Source organism: Condylostylus longicornis, unplaced genomic scaffold (assembly GCF_029603195.1).
Source record: "Condylostylus longicornis isolate FDR11 unplaced genomic scaffold, ASM2960319v2 ptg000049l, whole genome shotgun sequence".
Taxonomy (NCBI): Eukaryota; Metazoa; Arthropoda; class Insecta; order Diptera; family Dolichopodidae; genus Condylostylus; species Condylostylus longicornis.
In genome coordinates this window covers 6698373-6722461 of record NW_026578018.1, presented here as the reverse complement: position 1 = coordinate 6722461, position 24089 = coordinate 6698373, and the positions used below count along the sequence as shown (strand labels likewise).

The window sequence follows — 24089 nt, the reverse complement described above, 5'->3', positions numbered from 1 at the left end:
TAACATGATTCTTAAATCCAATTCAACTTTTATACGAATTTTGTTGAATAACTCACTTTAATATAAATTTCTATTGAAAATTTAATAGATGCGTTATTTAGAACTGTAATATTTATTTTTGAAATCTCAATTAGCTAGCCTAATAAGAATTAATTAGTAAATTAAAATGTAATAATAATTTTAAAAAAATATTGCATATCAACAGGCGACGCTTTGTAGTTTATTATTTTATTATTAATAAGATTTTATTATTTCTCATTATTTTGATTTTATTTTTCTTAATTATTTTAATTTTATACTATAGTAAAATATTATTGAGAGCTTCCACAATATAATCATATATATATATTTTAATAAATTTGATTAAATCTTATATTTTTATTAAAACAATTTATTATATATTTGATTTTATTTTAGGGGGAGTCTTATTCAATTTCATTAAAATATTTTATTATTTGTTTTTTGCTTTTAAAATTGTTCTTTTTTTTTATTTTTATGATTTAATTCAATTATTCTCACTTATATTTGAACATTATTTTTATATTTATGTATATATATATTTATAAATTTGTTTATTGTAACAATTTACATATATATATTATAAATTATTAAAGTATATTAATATATAAATTTGTATTTATTATATAAATGTATGTCTATTATCGCAATACGTGTGTATATAAAATTTAATGTTATGAATATATTTTTTTTATGGAATTTAATATTGAAATTTTATTTTATAAGCTTAAGTAGAACGAAAAATTGAAAATATAAATAGGTAAATAGAGAATTTTCAAAAATAAAAGTAATATTTAACTGCATATGTAAATAATCATAATAAAATTATTTAATATATATAAATTCTCTTATATATATACATACATTTATTATTATTTTTAAATAAAATATTTTTGTTATCGAAAAATATCTATATAAATTACAAATTCTCCCGACATCATTTTCTATTCTAATACAAAAAAACAGAAAAAATAATAAGAAAGAAAGAAAAAAACAATTTTTTTACCATATCCTTGAAAAATTCTATCTATCTAATAAATTATATTACACATTTCATATATATCTAAAACATAATATATACCTAGCTATATACAAGCAATTTTAAAAAGAAAAATTTGAGAAAAAAAAATCCGAAAAAAATTGCATATAATTGGGGGCTTTAAATCTATTGTTTATTTATTGTGTAATTTAATAATGTTAACTATTATATTAAAGTTTTTATTTAGTTTTTATTTTTTTTTTCTCTGGAATATATATATATTTTTTATGTAAAATACTCCCACTATATTAATCTCTTAAATATCCTTGAGAAATGTAAAGAAATAAGCCTATACAGCTATACTGAAAATTATATAGCAATTTCTCTTTGAAAAAAAAAATATTATTAAAATGTGTGAAATTACATAAAAATAGGCTCCTATTTTTTTTTTAATTTTTGTCTTCTTGTTATATAATATTATTTATTGTATAAAATTTAATTATTTTAAATTTAAAAAAGTATTTTTTTTTCTTTTTATTTTCATAGCTGCATTAATTATTAATAAAAAAAAAATTTTTTTTTTTTTTATTTAAAGAAACCTTGTCTGTGTATACATATATCTAAAGTTAAATACACATTTTATTATACGTATGTATGTGTATGTATGTGTATATATTGTCAGCTTAAATATTATTGTAATAAATTTTGTGTTGATATCAAAGCAAGGAAGATTTTCGTTTACAAAACGAAATGATTTTTTGTTTTATTTTTTTTTATTATTTTTTGTCTTAAAATATCATTTGTTTTAGAATTATTTAAACAATCTCATAATTTTAATAATTGTAATTTTTTGAGTGAAAAAAAAAATTATTTGTTAATTTTTAAAATATAATATGATTTTGCATTGAAATAGAAGAAGAAGAGATGCAAGGTAGTTTGAATAACAATGTAAACGTTAACATGATTTTATAACTTTGTATATATACACTAAATTTTTTAACATACATTTGTATATTTTGTATATTATCTTGGAAAGCAACCATTATATTTCAGTTTTTTTTTTTTTTTTAATTTTTACATTTTAGTTAATTAGTTATTGTTTATTAGTTTTAGTTTTGTTTTGTTTTTTAGTTTATTATCTTTATTTTTTATATTTTTTACGTTTTTGTCCACATTATTTATTATATTATAATAATAATAATAATAATAATATAAAAATGGGGACATGTTATAAAATGGGGTTTCATTTTTCATAATATTTTACAAGAAAACAAAAACAAAAAACCAAAAATGGATACTTTTATTTTTCCTCCCCTACACACAATTCGCAATATATTTCATATATATATATATATATATATATATATATATATATATCATATACATTTTGTATACATAATATATTATTATATATTTTTAAATTTTTATCTTTATTCCATTCTCTTATACATTACCATGTAATGTGCATTATAATATTATATCACAGATATATTATATATATATATATATTTATTATAGAGTAAGAAATTGTTTATAGGTATACATGCATTTTACAGAGAGTTTTTTTTTTTTGTGAAAGAATATATTATAAGATATGTACATATAATTTCTGATAATAATAAAGTTAAAAGCTATACTAAAAATAGGTGAGCCGTTTTTTTTTTTTTTGATTATTTTTTTTTTTTCTTTTTGAATCACACCGGACCATCACCAAAACTATATAATATAATAAAAATAATAATATTATGGAAAAGAAGGGAAAATATTAATATATATTTGTGATATATACATATATATCACATATATCATATATAATATATATGATATATATGTTTATTTTTAAAAATGATATGTAATCTTAATATATATGTATGTATATGTTAAAATATAAGCAAAAATTACATATATATATATATATATATAGTGATGATATAAAAATATGAAAAATAAAATATTTATTATTATAAAAGATTATGAAAGGAGAAAAAAATTTTTTTGAACTGTGAATAATAAAATAAACACACTACTATATATATATATATATATTTATTATTATATACCATTATAATAACCATACTACTAACCAAATATAAATATTATATTTTAAACAACATCGAATATCAGCGAGGCAGCAACAACAACAATAATAATATTATATAAATATATATATAATATATAACAAATAATATATAACAATAAACTAAAGAAACAGTACAAAAAAAAATGAAAAAAAAAATAAAAAAAATAACGGGAATAAAGTACAAGAAGAACGGTTAATTTTTTTTTTTTTTTATTGTTATTTTCTTCTTGCTTTTTACTTGGGATTTTTTATTTATTTTTTTTCTACATAATTTTTTGTTCAAATGCTTCTGCTTTTTCTCTCTCTTTAGCTAAGTATGTGTTCTAAAAACACTTTATTATTATAAATATTTTTTTTTTTCTTGTACACTAAACTAAATGTTATTATTATTTTTTTTTTTTGTTTTTTTTTTTTATATGATTATGTTTCTCAATAATTTTCAATTTTTTTTATTAAATCAAAAGTATGATTTTTATTTAATAAGTATATTGTGGGGAAAAAGTAGGAAAAGCAAGGAAAGGAGGAGGAAAAAGAAGAGCTGTAGGAGGAGGAAGATGTGTTTGGACAAGAGGGAGGATAAGAAAATATAAAATGAAAAAAAAAATGAAATCAAAGAAGAAAAAAAAATACAACAGAAATAAGAACAATAGAAGAGGCAAAAATGCGAAATACAAAAAAAAAAAAATTTTTTTTTTATAACAGAAAACACCACCGTTCCGCTCTTTTTTTTGTTTTTGTGCTTTTTTAGTTTTCGCTTTTTTTTTCTATGTATATATATAATTTAAAATTGTGGAAAAATGATGCTCCCGGTCGTTGTTTTATTCAATTATATCCAATAATAAAATTTTCATCCATTTTTTTAAAAATAAGAATAAAAAAAAAGATTTAAATAAAAAAAAAAATAGGTGATTTGTTTTTCGCTTATTTCTTGACTCTTATATTTTTTTTTTTATTAGACAATTTTTATTTGTTATATTTGATTATTATTAATATATATATAAAATTCGTTTGTTAGCTTACTTTACTTTGATATTTTCTATATATTTTTTTATACTTATATTTTTATTAAATAAATATTTCATTTAATTTTATTTACTTTTTTTACTTTTTTTTTGTTGTAATAAATTTTTTCTTTTCTTTTCTACTTTTTTTTTTTAATATATTATTTCTTTTTTTTTTTCGTTTTGGATTTTATTTGATTATGACGGCGATTGAGAAATTATAGTACTTTGATACCAGCAAATACATATATATATAAATATACATAAAAAACAAAAACACCAACAACAACAACAATACAACACAAACATCAGCTGCTCTGATGTCTCTGCTGCTGCTGATGCTGCTGTGCTGCTGGTTTTTTAATAATTTTTTTTTCTTTTATTTTTTTTTTTTTTTCGTTTTTACACTTGTACTGTGTAAACCTGCTATATAGATAGCTGCTATGATACTGGCTGGCTGGTTGTTGTGTTCGATGGCAAAAAAAAAAAAAAAAATTATGTTCTGAAAAATTTTTTTTTTGATATTTTTTTTTTTTTTGTTATTCTCTACTTGTTATATAGAAAACAGAGTGGATGAATGATTTTTTTTTTGTTTGCTTTTTTCTTCTTATATTATCCTTTTCTTTTTTTATATTTGTTGTTGCTGTTGTTGTTGTATTTTCTTTTCGTTATTTTCTTGTTTCGTTTATTATACTTATTTTTCGTGCTTCTTGTCCTTTTTTAATATTATTTTAGTGCTTTTTGGTATTTTAAATGTTGGAATATGCAATAGGTAGGTATATATATATATATATATATATATATGTGCAAATTTGTATATATGCTTACACTATTTTTTTTTTTGCACACTGTTTTCATACAATTTTATGAGTTTTTTCTCTGATTTTTTTTTATTTTGCTTTATTATATTACACTTTTATTCAAAAAAAAAAGTACATTTTTTTTTGCATTTTTATCTTGTTATTTTTTATGATTTTTTCTTATATATTTCTTTTTTTTGTATATACCCACTGAGAAATTACTGGACAAGCGCTCTAAATCACATGTATTTTATGATATATACACATATATATATATATAAATTTTTATATATATACATATATAAATATGTATAAATATATGAAAATGTTTTTTATGTCCCAAAACCAAAAAAAAAACAAAAAACAAAACAGAAAACAAAAACGAGATAAATGTTATAAAAACGGTATAAATTAAAAGATAAAACAAAAGAAAAGAAGAAAAAAAAAATTAATGTTGAACGAAAACAACGACGACGTCAAAGAAGAAGAAGGAAAAAAAAAATTACGACATTTACGACGATAAAAATAACAATATAAACGAAACGAAAACGACGCGAATGATCAACGAGAACGACAATTACGGAATTACGGCAAACGATTGCAACGACAACGGCGACGATGACAAACGGCAATGACGGCTTTACAATTATATTAATAATAATATGGTGGTGAGTTTTTTTTTTTTTGGTTCCTTTTTTTTTTTTTTTTGTTATATTGGTGGTGTTTTTCTTTTTTCTATTTTACTTTTTTTTTTTTGTAAATATGGTATGTGATTAAATACAATAATGAATGCGGAGACGGTAACAACGACAACGACAACAACGACAATGACAATAACAGCGGCAATAATATTAACTATATACGATATAATAATATGTAATTACGATAAAAATTGGTGTATATAATAATATTTACAAGGATTATAACATAATAATAATAATAACGTTGTTGATGAATTTTTTGTTGTTGTTTTTTGTTATTATTTTTTTTTTTTTTTTATTATTTGTTGATTTTTTTTTAAATGATTATAACAATAAAATTATTATTTATGTATGTTTTTTGTTTTATTTTTATTTTTATATATGATTTTTTATTTCATTTTCTTCTCCTCTTTCTTGTTCATCTTGTTCTTCGGTTTCTAATGATTTATTTTGAATAATAATAATAATGAGAAAAAATCAGGAAAAAAAAAAATAAATAAATATGATTTTTGCGGATTTGCGGATAAAAACAGCGGTAACAATATTGATATTTTTTTTTGTTTTTGTTATTTTGGAATTCGTAGGTGGTAATAGGTGAAATTTAGTAGGTTTTTTTCCTGTTTTTTTAATTAATAATATTAATATTTTAGTATAAAAAGAAAAAAAAAATTTAATTATGTACAATTTTTTTTTTTTTGTAAGCAAATTATTATTTATAAAATAATTACAATGTATACATAAATAAAATACGATATTCTAATTATTTAAAATAAAAATACACACGGGTCTTATTGCAAATCAAAATTATAAAAAAAAATTAAAAATTTAAGAAAAATAAGAAAAAAATAATAAGAAAAAAAAATATTTTTTTTTGTTACTTTTTATTTTTTTTTGAGTACAAATTATTTCATCTCTATTTATATTTGCAAATATTTAACAGCAATAGCAAACAAAAAAAAAAAAATAAAATTAAATAAAAAATACAGGATTTTTTTTTTGCAAAAAAAAATAATCAAAAAATTTTGTGCATATTTTTTTAATTTTTTAATTTTTTAAATTTTTTTAATTTTTTTAATTTTTTCTCTTTATTTTTGATTAGAAGGAAAAAAACAACGATATTAGAAACTACTATTATAACAGCACTAATAATAATATAACGGAATCCAAAATAAAATTAAATTTTAATTTTTTTTTTGTTATGTTCTTTTTTCTTTTATTATTTTTAGTTCATTTGCTCTTGTCCTATTCTTTTTTTTTTTGTATTATTTTAAGTGTTATGTCGTAAAATATTTAATATGTTTTTTTTTTCCTTATATCACTCTATTAAAGCTGACATGACATAATAATACTATATAATAGTAATTGTGTGTTTCCCAACAAAAAAATAAGAAACTACTGACTGACTGAGAAATTTTTTTTAGAGATATGAAAATAAAAGAGAGGAATAAAAATTTAACAGAAATGAACAAAAACAAAAACGAAAAAAATAAATTGTTTCGTTATGTTTCTGTTTTGTACACCGATTATTACTGTTGTCATATTAAAGAATAAAATATATATATATATATATATAATAATGTGAAACATATAAATATATTATGTATGTATAACAGTAAACATTGCATACATAAATTAAGTATTATATATATATATATATGTATATATGAATGGATGAATATTAATATTATGTTGATATACATACAAAAAATGAATATTACAGTTTTTTGTGTTGCTATTGTTGTTGTCGCTGATTTTGTCTTATTTTCAAATAGAATTGAATATTGTATAGAATAATAATAATATAGTATAAAAATATAACAGTTCTATGACATTTATTCATGATTATATTTTACAGTAATAATAAGTAAAAACAGTAGAACTATGATATGATTGTATAATATTGGGTATAAACAACATATGGTTTTGAAATGAAGTCATAAAAGAATTATAGAAAATGTTTTATATAAAAATTATTAATGAATACAAAAACTTATAATTTTGTTAAGAATTTGCTTTATAATGCAAAAATTATTTGCAAAAACAAAATACTGAAAATTTTTTATTTTATATAAAATCTACAAAACAAATATTTAAATTGGTTAATTTTTCTATATTTAATTTATCAATTTAATTTCTTTCTTGTATTTTTCATTGATATGGGCCCAAAACTCATTTATTGCCTATAACAATTGCTTCACATTTATTTATTATTAAATTTAACATTTAAACATTTTCCTGGAATAGTTATATCTAATATAATTTTATAATAAAATTTGCATACTTTTAGGGGTGCCCTCTTATTTACATAATACAAAAGCCTAAAAACTGATATGTGAAAAACGCTGCATAAATTCTGCAAAATGAAAAAAACTTGATCATCTTTTTGATTAATATCGTATTCGTATCGTATAAAATATATGCCGATTTTCTGCACAACTTATGTATAAACTAAAACAAATAATAACGCAGCACGAACGCATTGCTTACGTATTGTTATATTGTAATAATGTAATTCTAATTATACATTTTCTGCAAAACTAAATTATTCAAAGCAAAGAGATTACTGCACGCTTATAAAATATCACTCAAAGATGAGAATAGAGTGAAATATTTCTGTTCCCTTTTTGATTGTCATTTTTATTGATGAATTTAAATATGATATAATTAAGCAGTCATATTTATATTATGTTAGAATAGGAAAAAAAAAAATATTTATGTGATGTGTATCATCTTTCGATTGTGTAAATATCAAAGACCAGTGCCTCTGACACCCTCAAACATGCTAATATTTTATAAAAGCGTAATTGAAAAATTTTAACTTCATTTCGAGTTTTACTGTAATTTAAGAGTACTCGTATTACAATAAAAATTTTCAAAAATTTGTAATACTCGCTATAATACAAACACATATACACTAAAACGATAAATGTATGCATTTAATTTTCTTTGTATTGAAGATAAATGAAATGTTTGAATTAAAAATCCAACATTACAAACATACGCACATATATATATACATATAAATTTAAAATTAAAATGACAAATGTCAATATTACAATCGGGTAATTTTAAGGATCTTTTTTTTCTTTTTGGTAACGGTCTTTGAATCCTGCTGAATTGAAAAGCTGAGGTTTCAGGATAATTTTATATTTTTTGGTATTTGTTTTTTTGCTTTCCCTATCTCATATTTTTTATTTTGTATATATTCTTCATTCTTATATACACACACGGTTCGTTTATTCCTTTTCATTATTCCGTTTCATTTTTTTTATCTGATTTTTTTCTGTTTTCTTTCTCATTTTTTTTTTTTTGCTTAATTTTATGTTGTTTTCGTTTTTTTTATTACAGTTTTTTTAACGATGTTTATTCTTCGTTAAGTATACAAAACACACAAGAACTAAAAAAAGAGCAAAATCTAAAATGAAAATCACAAAAATTTTGCAAGAACCGAGAATTTAACAAAATAATAAAAACGAAAAAAAAAAATTGTAAACTAAAAACAAGGAAAATCGGTACACAAAACGAAAGCGAATAACTGTTGTATTAAAAAGAAGAGAACAAGAAAAAAAAAACGAAAATAAATATGTAAATGAATAAATGAAAAGGATAATAAAGGTACACAAATGTTAGAGTGTAAAAAAACAAGAAACAAAAAAAAAATCATAATCATAAAATTATAAGAAAAAGGACAAAAAAAATGAGGTACTAACTATTATGAAAGTTTATTTTTGTTATACAGATATACATACACATACCTACATATTAACATACTTAACATTGTAATGAATACATGGATATAATTTACATCTTTTGACAACATCATAACATTTACATTGCATACACAATCACACATACACACGTGTATATTTTTTTGCTTTTTGTTTTGTTTTCCTTTTTTATCTTAAATCCCCTTATTTAACATGCAGCCAAGTATTTTTTAATACAGGAACATTTTTAAGAAAATTGTTAATTATTTGTTTAAAAACTGAAATGAACATAAAAAAAAAAAATAGAAAAAAGAAATAAGAAAAGAAAAAAATTGTAATAAAAAAGGACTACAGAAACAAGAAAAGGACTAAAAAAAAGAATGAGAAAAATAAAATGAGAAAAAAAAAGTGGGACTGAAATACTTTGATTTTCATTTTTATGCTTTATTTGTTCTCTTGTTTTTCTTATTTAATTTTCTTGTTTTTTTTTTGATTTTCCTTTTGCTCCGGAAAGTATTGATTTTATATACCTAGAGAATGAATTTATATGTATATGTATGTTTGTATGTATGACGATAATGTATTAATGAAATGAGTGTATAGAAAAATCTATGTTGTATACATATATATATATATATATATACACAAAAATTAATAATATATATACATGTTTACATATAAATAGAAAATAACAATGAATATACATATAGAAAAATTGAAAAGGAGTAGTCAACCATATAAAAGTTAAATGGCGTACCCAATTCATAAAAATTTTTCATTTAATTTTTATTTAACCCTCTAGTGCTCAATTTTTTTTTTGTTGTGATCACCAAATATTGTTATATTATAATATAATCTATGTTTACTAGATTAATTTGAGAAAATTTTGTGCTAGATTTTCACGGAATTGAAATCAACCAGTAATTGGAAGTATATTAATTTGAAAAGAATATCATGAAAATTGATTTAATTATATTAGAAATCATAAGATTTTATTTTAAAATTCTAAGTCAAATAAAATAAAATTTTATTATTTTGTCATCGGGATAGCATGAATAACTCTTTCAAATTATTGATAATATTGAATAAATTGAATATGTCAATTGGTTACCAAGATAATTCGTTTCGACGCTTATTAATTGTTTTCCTTTAGGATATCTGGAATCTAATATTAAAATCAATTACATAGCATTGATTACATTAATTTAAAATTTATATTAACTGTTAAACTGGTGATATTCCGACCAAAATGTTCAAAGAACTGGTTTCAATTTGAGCTTTTCAAATGAATCAACTAGAAAATTATAATCATATTGCTAATATTAACATGAAATTATGTTGCAAAAGTAAATGACAGGAATATACCAACTCAATAGTGGTAAACATATGTGAAAATAACAGCCCAAAACACCTTTTAAAGCGATACTTAATCTGGCTCTCTGGTTTTAATATAATTACCGGTAAAAATAATTTTAATTCACAGTTCTGTTATTAATTAAGAATATAATTTTTAAATTACTCTTAAATTGTATTGAAAATGTAAGGAAAAAGTGTCTATAAAAATAATTTAATTTCAGTTGCAAGAACCTGTTCTAGTCAAATTGTGTGGTTACAAGATCAAAATCAAATTGTGTGGTTACAAGAAAAAATATTGTAAAAAAAAAAAATTCGCTACTTATTAATTCTATTTCTAAATTTAATCTAGTTCAATAAATTTTCGGTCAAAATTTGGTTTAGTAGATTAGCTCAATTAATTCTGATGATTATTAATAATAACTCTGAATTTACATATGCATATATACATGAATTTTTTTCTGTATCCCACTCAATTCATAATGGTATGGCAAAATATTTATACAAAATGACATTGATTACAAAATGAAAATTTTATAAGCGAATTTTTCCAATTTCATTTTGAAAATTAATTGAATTTGAGAATCACTGATATATTTTTTAATATTTTTCATGTACTTAAATTTTTTTTTCATGTTTGCACCTCTGCAAAATTTTTTTTTATGCTATGGAATTTTCTTTTTTTGTTTTTGTTTATAATTTTTTTTTTATTATTATTATTTTGAAAACTATTTTATGTTGACAGTTTGACAGCTCATCTGTTTTTCTATTTGTTAATTTTCACAAGTTTCATATAATATATACGACAAATTTGTACATACATGCATATATACAAATAACATAATCATAAATACATTGGTTCGTATTGATATTCATTTATGCATTTTTCATATAGAATGTATTCTATGTATAAAAAATATTTGTTTTATTTTTTTTTTGTACGCTTATTATGAATTCAATATACATTTATGGCATATAAATATGGAAATTCTTACTTATTATACTAATATAGGGTGTATATAATATATATGAATATATACGATTAATTTGCATAAAGAATTAGCGTATACAATACCCAGTATTTTAACATACATTCATACACATACATATATATAAAATTATATGGAAAGTGTATACTCAGTGCGATTATTATTATGAGCATAGTATAATTATGTAAATACAAAATGTTATGTTTGTATATCTATATAGAAAATTATATATACTTCTGTAATATAAAAAGTAGGATAACATGTCTTCCAATTATTTGTTTAATTTTTGTTTTGTTGGAATGTTACAATAAAATTGGAAAAAAATATTGGACTAATTAATTTTATTTTTACGTCATAGTACGTCTGTCCTTTCGAGGATTTCCAAAAAACACTCTGTTAAATGAGGAAACAAAATTTTATAAATAAATTTAAGATATTTGCTTAAATGTAGACCTTAAGTAATTTTGTCTTCCTAGGCAAAAATAAGTTTTATTTTTTCTGAAATTCAAATTGATTTAATTTGTACGAAGGTGTTTGCACTTAGGGCGAAATTTATTTTTCTCATTAAATTATTTTTTTTTTGTTCTTTATAGCTCCACTCTTTTTTGAGCTACAAAATTTTTTTTTAATATATGGCAAATCCTCCTACTCTTATTCCAAATAACTGGAACCTAGACGGCAACACTTAGAGTTATGAAATAACTTATTTTATTAGAATGATTTTTTTTCTTTGTTCTCTGACTTATTGTATTTTTAAAAAGAGCATAATTTTAATTTAGTTTCTTTAAAGTTACAATTTATAACAAGCTCTAGAAAAACAAGAAATTAAACGTATAAAAATTTTGCAGTGAAACAATATAATTAAAATTCTAATTAAATTACACAATTAGTAATTTCTGGTCTTTTTGTACTTTACTAAATATTACCTAACTTTCTTCCTACCTTCTGCTCTTTTTTTAAGCGTATCTAACAAGGTGACTTATTTTCAATAATTCGATTAAAAATTCAAAGTTTTCAAAAATGTGCTATTTTACAAAACCAATGATTTACTCTGAATTTAATAATTGTATATATACTCTGTTATTTTTACATATATATACATTATATTATATATACGTATATACACATTTATATATATATATATATATATATATATATACATTCTGATTATGAGGATTGCATTTTTAATCATTTACATGTTCACAATTAGCTGCAATATTAATTTTAAACATTTTTATGCTTATTCAAATATATATATGCAATAATGTAGGATGAATATATTCCAGTGTTATTGTGTTTGTATAAAATATATAGGATACATATATTATAATTATAACTGCCTGATTATTATATATAAAATTATTCTGATTAAATTGGGGGGGGAAAAATTTTAAGAAATGTACTCGTTTATTAAAATATTTTAAAATATTGAAATTGGACATTTTGTGTTTTACAAGCCGCATGCATATGTATATATATATTATAAATACAAAATTCAAAAATGAAATCCAAATATTCATTTTTATCCTATAATAAATTTAGTTCACGTATTTTTTTTTTTCGATGTAAATTAAATTTTTCTTCTTATATCAATCATGGGAATAACATTTTTTCATATTAAATTTTTTTTTTTTTTAAATTTATATTTATTTTTGGTTCGCAAAATAAAAAAAAAATTAGGTTAAAATTAAATAATGAATGATGTCCGTTAAAAGATAATTAGGAATTACGGTAAATAAAATGAAAATGGAGAAAATAAAAAGGACAAACAAAAACAAAAAAACAAGTAAAAAAAAAATTTTTAATCATTTAAAAAAATAATGAAAAAAATAAAAGAGAACCAGAAAATGTGGCCAAATATTTAATGATTGTAGAGGTTTTTTGAATGCATATACAAATACATTCAAATCTTTGTATACAAGGAGAAATAAAGAGAAACCACAATATTTAGAATAGTTTTAAATGCTCAAATACTTAAAAACCATTTTGAATGCTTAAACCTACAAAATATTTTTTTCCAGCTAATTATTATATAAGCGATCAGTGCTGTAAAGCCAAAATTTTAAATGTTGTCAGGTAAATATACTTCGTCATATTTACCTGAAAAGAATTATATTTCGTTTACGATATAAAAATTATTAAACGAGAGAACTCTCTCAGTGTTCTGCTCTCATATTTTTCGTTTAAATATTGACTTCCGCTCTGAAATTTTTCGGATTTTGTTGGAATATTAAAGGAAAAGGAAAGTAAAAATGGGAAGAAAATTTAAAATAAATAGAGAAGAGCTTTAATTTTCGTAATCAGTAAGATTACAATATCTATTTACCATCAATTGCATTAATTCCAAAGAATCATTTGCATTATTTTATGGGGAAAAAAATTGTCTGTCTAATTATTAAAGTCATAAATTTGACATGAATCTTCAAAAGACTTCAAAAACACTTTGAAATTAAATGTTTTTCTTTTATAGTAAATTGATCTTACTTATTTTTAATATCCATGTGTTTGTAGTGAACACAAGCATCAGTAACAAGCATGAACCCGGCCAGCTATACGACCGCTTAGATGAAAAAATCGGCAGACGAATAGTTGAATTTATTTAGACAGTCAGAAAATCGGACAGTTGGACGGAGATAAGGAAATAAATAGACAAATAGTTGTACAGGTTGAGAGAGAGAGAGACAACTTCACGGATAAATTAAAAAACAGGCAAGTTTACGACAAATCAATTTTGGAATTCAATTCTGATTAAGTAAGAAATATTTTGAATACAAAAAAAAAAAAACAAAGGAATGGTTTTGGATTAGATACTTCGTGTCTTTAAAATCGCAATAATTACAATTTTTCAGCTGAATTATACAATATCAGCTGAATTTCCCGATATACGATATTAGCTGAATTTCAATGAATAACGGTGTTATTTCTATTTTAAAATCATGAAATTAATTTTTAAAAAAAATTACATCTCATAAAAGAAATTGTATTCGAAAGTGTAGCACAACACGAATCTTTGAAATTTCTCAATTATAAACAGGGCTGAATCTCTGTACTTGTATGTAAACAAGTACGTATTACGTCAACTTAAATATGTATATGATTAAATGTGAGAAATTAGAGGGTTTGCAACTATATACAAAATAAAATAAATTATCCAATATTCTATATTAGAAAATATTGAAGAACACAAGTATGTCAAATGAAATGCTTATATAATATGAGAAAATATATTTATATATAATGTTGATTTTTTATTTTATAATAAATTATTTTTCACTATAACCAAAAAAATATTCATTTAATTTTTTAGGTCATCGGTATTATAAATAGCTACATATATACCATAATAATATGGCTAACTATACACTTATTTGCGATACAAAAATGATATTCTAAAATGTATGCGTATAGGCGCATATTACACCCCATATCATTTAAGGAAATATTTTTATAAAATTATTATTATGGGTTAAACAAAATAATTTTTTTTTTTTGCCATTCTATACATTTCTATGTATATATGCTAACAAAATACGAAAATATGACACGTTTAATAATTAAGTATAAAAGGATAACATTCATATTATATGTGAATATAAAATGTTCTTTTAGAATTATAGAAGGTTTAACAAAACATTATAACAAAAGGTTAAGTTTTGGCTACCCTTTTTTCGGGTTGTTGTTTTTTTTTATAATTCTAAATTTATAAAATTTGCTTATAATATATTAAATTAAAATTATGATGAAATTGTTGCTTTGTGTGTACATAACTATAGACACATATATCTATATTATATCATGTATATCCAAATTATATCATGTGTATATAATTATGTCGCATATAGAAATATGTAGATTTTTGTCTTTTGTGTACATAACTAATTTTAGAAGTAAATTAAATGAAAATTGCATATTTATAGGTGTATTTGTTTTTTTATTTTATCCCACGCTTTTACACACATACTCGTAAAAAACCTTTACACTTAATATAGAAAAATTATGATGATTGCATGCAAAAAAACGTTCATTTATTATTGAGAAGCATACAAAGTTGAATATGTTTGCATGAATGTGTTTATTCTATTTTTGTGTGTATGTGTGTAATACTAAAAGCTATACTATAGCCATATTGTAGCGAATGTAGATTTTTTCCTTATTTATTTTTCTTTTAAAATAAAAACATCATACACTTCTATACATACAAATGAATTTATATAGAATTTGACACAATCTATGATATAACGGTCAAAGTTCATACAAAATATATAGAACTTATGTGTAGGATGTTTTTAAACAAGAGAAAAAAGAAAAGCAAAAACAAGAAATACAAACAACCATTCATTATAGATGAAAAGGTTAATAATACAATTTTATATTGAAAAATGTATGTATGTATATTTGTGTGTGTATGTATGTAACTCAGTATGCCTATGCATGACATTTTAATCTTAAGAAGATATTTAAATAGAAAATTTTTCATTTTATATAGAAGGCTTATAGTATAGAGAGCCTAAGTTCATTGGGTTAGACGTATGCAAGTACAAAAATTACGAATTATTTGAAAATATTTTTAATTCATATTTTTTTTTGTTTTTTGGCCTCAGGGAAATTTACTATTTTGACACTTTGATTTTTAATATGTTTTTTTGGTTGTAAGTTAATCACCGCGAGGTTAAATTAAAACTTTTAGGAAATAAAAACAGAAGCAAATAAGGAAATTTTTAATATTTAAGGAAAATATCTACATACATACAAATATTTGAAAGAAAATGGCCGATAAGAAAATGGTGATAAAATTGAAAATTTCAAAAATACAAAAATAGTTTATTTTTGAATAATTTATTAGATTGTTTTTGTAATTGGTAACACTTTATTTATTTATTTATATTTTTCTGATTGGTAACACTTTACAAAATATTAATAAATTTTTTAATGTATTTTGTTCTTTAATGCAATTTTTCCAAATTTTATTACAATTTTCATGAAAGCTTACGAATGAATGGAAGCAAGTGAAGCAATTCGAATGTGGCCTATTTCTGTCCTATCTGTTATATTTAGCAGAAAGAGCAAAGGAGCATAAACTGTCTTAAAAATTTACTTAAAAGTTATTGAAATTTTAGACTGTATTTGAGGTATTTTGGAATTTTATATGAAAAATACTGAATTTTTGATGTTTTATACGAAAAATATAATTTTTTTAAGATTTATGTGCGAAAATTCAGAAGTTTTTATGTTTCATATTATGTTTCAAACTATAGGGGTTTTAAGGTTTTGTAAGACAAATACAGAATTTTTTACGTTTTTTACTAAAAATCATAATTTTTTACATTTCATTAATAAGGTACTGTTTTTTTTACGTGTTATCTACATTTATCTGCTTTCCACAATATTTATGCCTTAATCGAATAGATTTCCTCCTACACGTTATGTATTCTGTTATAAATTTCTATATGTACAAATGTAATGCAATTTTTTGTTTTCGTATACTTGATAAGAAATTCGCTGATTATTTTATTTACGTATAATAGAGCTAAAATAACTACAAAATTATTCAAAAAATGTTTATTCGGCAGGAATTTTCTCATAAAATGCAACCTAAATTTTACTTATAAGTTCATGTCGCCTGTTATTCAATAATTTTATTTCAAACTAATGACTTTAGAAGTAGTACAAGTCCTATACATAAATTTTTTCTCATGAATAAATAAAATATTCTAATATTACTTTATGTACAATAAATTAAAATAGATTTTTCCAAAATAGATAATTTCCAAGATTTATATGACATCTAACAAAACAAAAATTTATAGAGACTGGCAATGTTATTAAACTTTTGTTCGTGGAGTTATAATAACGGCTTTCTATCGGAGTTATAATAACGGCTTAGGCAAAGCTATTTTTAAGAAACTATCCTAGATGTTTGCTTTTATAACAAGTTAGTATTTATTAACCACTATATAACCATATCAAAAATAGATCAAACTCAATGTTGGGTTTTATTAAACGCTGAATAATGAAACGAGAAAGTTTAATTATTCTTATGTCTTAAAATCCCTGTACTCGTGCCTTGTCTGCTCTCATCTTGAATATACTTCACAGGTATAGTCACCCTATAATAATATACTTATGAATAGGATTAAATCTATTCAAAAAATTTTTTTGAAACTCGCATTACACCTCCTTCCTTGGGAAGACGCCATCATTCTTCCATCTTATGAACTCAAATTAAATGACTTATCCACACATAGCAAAAGACGTGATGTCGCGAATGTGTTATTCATTCTTCAGATTATGTGTTCTTTAATTTTTTGCAAAATATTTAAGCTAACGTAAACATATTATGTGAATAAATAAATAATGGCAAGGCAATTTAAAATATCACGAAATTCGTTCTGAAGTTAGCTTGGCAGCTATTGTAACAACTTATATCACTTTACAACCTAATTTGTTTTCTGGAGCAAGTTTGATTATGGAACTAACAAGTTTGATTGTTTGCTTTTACAGGACTCATGTGGTTTCCGAAATTAATAATCAAATTATTTCTTGATTTATATGATGGCTGTTCGAATCGGTGCTTTGGCCGAATTTGTATTAACAAGTTTTAGATTTCGAAGAAATTTGTAAAAGTTAACGAACGAACGGAAGCATGAAACTTGTAATCATATCTTTTTCCAACTGTTCAATGAATGTACTAAGTTCATTCATGCCCTATGTTGGAAAATATTTTGATATATTCTTTGTAATATTTTGTTTATTAACATTGTTAAAATATCCGCCAAAAAATAAATATTTGGCGTAAATTTTGTTTTGTTGCTCTCTTTTTGTCGAGATAAATTTTCCCATTATTATTAATTTAAATTTTTTCGTTTCTTTCATTTTCAATTTACAATACAAAGTGCGCAAAAGAACGAATAACATCGCAAATTATGAAACCAAATCTTTTGTATTCAAATATTAAATTAATTTTTGTTTTTTTTTTTTATTATATTTGAAATGCAACTAGCCACTTCCATTATTTTCATTATTCTTTCTTTAATTTTATTAAATTAAATAAAAAAAAAATGATGAAATTTGATTCTAAGACTTGAAATTTCATCATTTTAGATTTAAAATTTTTATTATTATTTGAGAACACAAATTTTATAATCTACATTGTTGATAATCTACATGTTGTAGAAGACGTAGAAATTCTTACATAGTGTACTTAAGTGTTTTTTTTTTAAGTTTTGCTCTCTAATATTTCCTGAATATCAAATTTCATATTGCATATATGAAGATTTTAACACGTTTTTTTGTTTTTCGTTTCTAAAGTAATTTAATATTAAAATATTTTAATACACTTATACTATATGTGTCATATGCAACACTCTGTATATATACGAGTAGTTATACCCTACACCTTTTTGAATGGTAGATTATATTAACTTTGGTATGGAGTTTGTAATCATTTGAAAGATTTGTCTGTGGTGTGAAAATTTATATACAATCTTGCTCAGCGTAAAATTCTGCTTGTATTTAGACATGTCCACTCGCCCGTTCGATTGCACGATAACTTAAAAACTAATAATGTAATAGAACACCAAAATTTCACAAGTTGTTCCTTTTCTACCAAGTTCGGCTGCTGTTATAATTGTTAAAATTCGGAAAACGGGTTTAGGTAGCTGCAATACAACTCCAAGACTAATTTTGAATATTTGAAAAAATATTAAAGTCAGATTCATAAAACTTGGTAGTTGTGTATTCAATTATAGCTCATACTTATCCGTGAACTTTTTATAGAACTGTTTGGCAGGCTCAAGTAATTTGCCTTACAATAATGAAAACTTATATTATCTAAATATTTCGAAATCATATTTGTGCCGATAACCGTAAAAAAGAAAGCATTTGATCAATGCATCTGGTCAGTGATGACATATTGCGCCGAAACTCTCAGACTAACCAGAAGTTACCATACAAAAGGTGAGAATAGCACAAAGGGCAATGGAATGTGCAATGCTAGGCTTTAGCATACATGACAGAGTGCCAAATACCGTCATCAAAAGAAGAACAAATATAACAGACATCATAATCAAAATAACACAAGCAAAATGGAGATGGACAGGTCGGTCACGTGACCCGAATATCAGACAACAGATGGGCTAAAAGACAAATAGAGTGGATCGTCCCAGACAAGATCGAAAAAGTAGAAGCAGACCACCTAAAAGATGATCTGACGACATTAAAAGATTAGCGCCAAATTTGTTCCAAGTAGCACAATAGAATAAAATAGAAAGAATAGCACAAACAGCAATAGAAAGAAATGGAGGAGGCTTATATTCAGCAGTGGATGCAAGCGGCTGAACAATGATGAAGTTTTTATACTCAGATTATTAAAGTGCAGGGTATAATTCAATCGATTTATATCGACTGAAATGTTTTTACTTATTTTAAGTTTTGAATATGCTATACTATATTATTGTATAGTGTGTATTGAAAAGAATATTGTATAGGTCATTTAGCACAAAAATAAATGGAAAAGAACGTTGAAATTGAATATTAGTTGAAATACAAAAAAAAAAATAACAAAAACAAAAATTTTCATTTTTATTTTTCCCTTTATGATTTCTCATACCCTATACCCCAGATATATACTTGTGTTATATTTTTGTATACTTGTGTATATAATCTAATTTGAAAATTGAGATTTTAATGAACTAATAAATGCGATAATAAAGGAAATAATACGCGAGTTGTAAAAATAAATTAAAATTAGGATTTTTTTTCTTGGTTATGAATTTTTATAAAAATTATCAAGATTATATTTTATATATAATAATTTTATATTATATTTTTTAGACTTACCTTTTATACAATTATTTCGATTATGTATAGCATTTCTGGACAATCTAGAGTCTCTTTATGTATGGAGAATTCTGTGTATCTCTAATGTATGAAATTTTGATATTTTTATTTATGATTTTGAAAATATATGATCTTGGTTGCCTGTTCATTAAAATCATGAAAATTTCGGAATCAATTCAATAATTTTCAATAATTTTTAAAAGTAGACTCTTTTCACTAAAATTCTGATCCCTATTTAAGCTTATATAACTGATTCATCATAGTATACGATATTAATTACTGCACATAAATTGCAAGTTATTTTACATTTGTGTGAATACCTTGGTTCTTTTAAATGTCTGGGCTTTTTTGCCTCTTATATTTTGAATGTTATCTGTAATAGTTAAGAAAGAAAAATAAAATATTAACATAAATATAAGAAATGTTATTTATGAATTGATTAATTACTTATAAAGGTATAATATTTTATGTTATACAACTATGTGGGTATAAGAATTTCAAATTTAACATGCCATAGAATATCTAAAATCACACACATTTATAATATTTCATTAATATTCTATTAGCTATTTTGTCTTAACATGCTCGTGAAGAATTCTATAAAATTCTGTAAAGAATTCAGAAAAACTTGTCTCGGAATTTTGTTACATAAATGTAAAACTATATATGTAGCTCTTTAATATGCACACGATAAAAATAATTTTTATTTAGAAATTCATTTTTAATAATAATAATAAATTTTTTATATTGTGATTTTTTTTTGTAACAGGCATGTAAAACTTACGGTTCACAGTATATACGGCTCACAATAATTTTTTAAAATATTATAATTTGCCTGTCTATGTAATAAAGCATGCTGTACGTAAAGATTTTGGGGTTTAAATATTCTCGTTCCAAATACTCAATCCATATATTAGGAATAGAACTTCAAATTCGATTTCAAATTATTTTTCCTGAAAAGCTAATAAAATTATTTAATAATTGGTTTTTAAAAGAATTTTTAAAAATATAATTAAAAAATCACGAAATGTTCCAATTAAACACTCACATTCATCTTTAATCATATTCCGGAATCTATTCTAAAACATTTTCTGAAACAGTTCCACTTTTATTCAAAAAAAACTTTTCAATATCGAGGCGATCACTGAGTACCTGATAGATTTAAAAATATTTTTTTATGGTACTTCGGACAACCGAATCTTTTTACTTTTCGATTCCGCCCCAATAGAAACTAAAATTTCCATTCTGTTAAGGTTGCACGTATGATTCGTTCCTCAGTATAGAATTCCTATGTATGTACATATATAACCTGTTTTAAATTCTAGTGTAGGAGTTATTTACATTCTTTTCTTACATTATAATAAATTAATTTACTTACCGTATGATAAATGTATTTATTCAAATTCAAAATCAGAACATTAATCTTGATTCTAGTAAGTTAAATAGCACGTGTTGTTTAAGAATTAAAATAGAAAATATTCAGATTTCCTCGCACCCTTAATAAATATGTTATGTAAAAATGATTTTAATTTTTGCAATTATTGTCCACCAACATCTCAATAAATTATGAATATTTTAATTAAAATAATAAATTTGAAATTTATGTAAATGTTTGAAATCTATATAATTAAATAAAATATAAAAAATTTTTATTATAATTTTTTTGAAATTTATTTTCAATGGGTTGCTTTAAAATTTTAAAATTTATTTCAAAATAAAAAAAAATATACAATTTAATTTATTCATTGGGGTTCCATACACTTAAATACACAAGTGATCGCTGCTGTTTTTCCCCATTCAACTCTTTTTATTAAATTACCATTTTAAAATTTGAAAGTTACGTCCAAAAAGCTTCTGGTAGACTAAAATATATACCAGAAATCTTGCAAAGTTCAATTTAAATTCAATTTTCATTGAAATTTGTTCTAGAAAATTTATCCTGCTTTCAATGTTAGGTTCTCTTACATCTACTACGGATCAGAATTCGATACGAGTATAATAAATTAATTTGGTCCTAAAGAAATTTCCTCCCAAGATGCGATTGTATTAAAACTGTTAAGAAAAAAAAAAACAATTTAAAAAAATTAAATGAAAATCTTTTAAATAAAATTTCACCTTTAAGCATAAAACAATTTAAAAAAATAAAAATTCTTAAGTCATATAAGTTTTATTTTATATAAGTGCCGTCCTTATACATACGTCTGTATCATATACAAGAAATTTTAAATGTTATAAGAAAAAATCTAGGTATCAAGTACGTCTATTCTTTGTGTAGAGTTCAAATTAATTAAGAAAAAAAATAAAACTAAGATTGTGTCTAGAGGTTAAAATGAATTTTTATTTTGATATTTTGCTGCAATAAAATTTTAATTTCTAAATATAATTGTATAAATGATTTTTGACGCAACCAATTGAATTTAAACGGTGCATTTAAAAATTATTATTAAGTTATTGGAATATTTAAAAATAATTGCAATCAATTTTCAAAACGCATCTCTTTTTCGGACAGAACTATACACTCTATTTATACAATGCTGCCTGCACCATTATGAAGGGTATATTAACAGAGTTTGTAACCACTTAGAGGAGTCATCTGCGGTATGAACATGTGTATATTATATTCTTGATCAGCGTAAAATTGTTCCGTCTGTCTATTCAATAGCACGATAACTTAAAAACGAATAATGTAATCTGCACCAAAAAATTTACAAGTTGTTTCTTTTTTTGCCCCAAGTGCGGATCCTATTATAATTGAACCACTTCGCGCAATGGGCTCTTTAGCTATCATACAATTCAAAGTGAGAATTTTTAATATTACAACCATTAATAAAGGTATAAATATAAAATTTTGTATACGTATGTCCAATTACATTCTACATATATGCTCCAAAAATTTTAATTGAATGACTGCAATGGTTTGAGTGGTTTCCATTCTAATTGAATACCATCCAAAAACTTATATGTCTAGATCAATTGAAATGTTTTTACATGTTTAAATTTTAATATGGAATCGGAATAATTTTCCAAAAACTTATTCTATTATAAAATAGTGAATAAGTCACCCATTCGAATTTGTAATCATTCAGGCAATAAATATATTTCAATAATGCGTAGGTAATAGATGAGGTAAGTAGTGGATATAAATGGTAGTGGTTGTTCCCATCCCCAATGGGTATGCTTTTCAAATTGAAATTTTTAGAAAATGAATTTTTTCTGCCGTGTAAGAAATAATCTAATTTTGAATAATGATAAGGTGGATTTAAGCTTATAGGATAAATAAAATTTCGACTCATGTATTTTAATATTTTTTTTTTTGTCAAAAATAAATTCACCATGAACTTGATTTGAATGTATCATTAATCACAGCTTTATTTTAAGCGTAATACTATAGTTGATAAGAATATAAGAACTCGTTATATAATAAAAAAAAAAAACAAATTATTAAAGATCATACACACACGCACACACACTTATACAAACTAATTAATATCATATGAATGATCTAAAATACCTACATTATTCACAATGGTTTTAAAAGATTTAAAGAATCTGTCTATAAAAATCACGTAAGCACATCTTATAAAATCCTTGCTTTTTTTTTTATCAAACTAACTAAAAGAAAA

The 24089-nt window shown here is 22.5% G+C and overlaps 1 protein-coding gene across 1 annotated transcript in view; it reads right to left on the bottom strand.

Moving 5' to 3' along the window:
- The window catches only part of LOC129611271 (uncharacterized), a 53597-nt gene extending 46647 nt beyond the window's left edge, over positions 1 to 6950 (bottom strand). Inside the window, exons 1-2 of the mRNA XM_055524328.1 lie at positions 6709 to 6950; positions 4098 to 6196 (exon numbers count right to left, since the gene is read on the bottom strand). The gene's annotated coding sequence lies outside the window, so the exon portion shown is untranslated. The remainder of the gene's footprint in view (positions 1 to 4097; positions 6197 to 6708) is intronic.
- Between the last annotated feature and the right edge of the window lie 17139 nt (positions 6951 to 24089).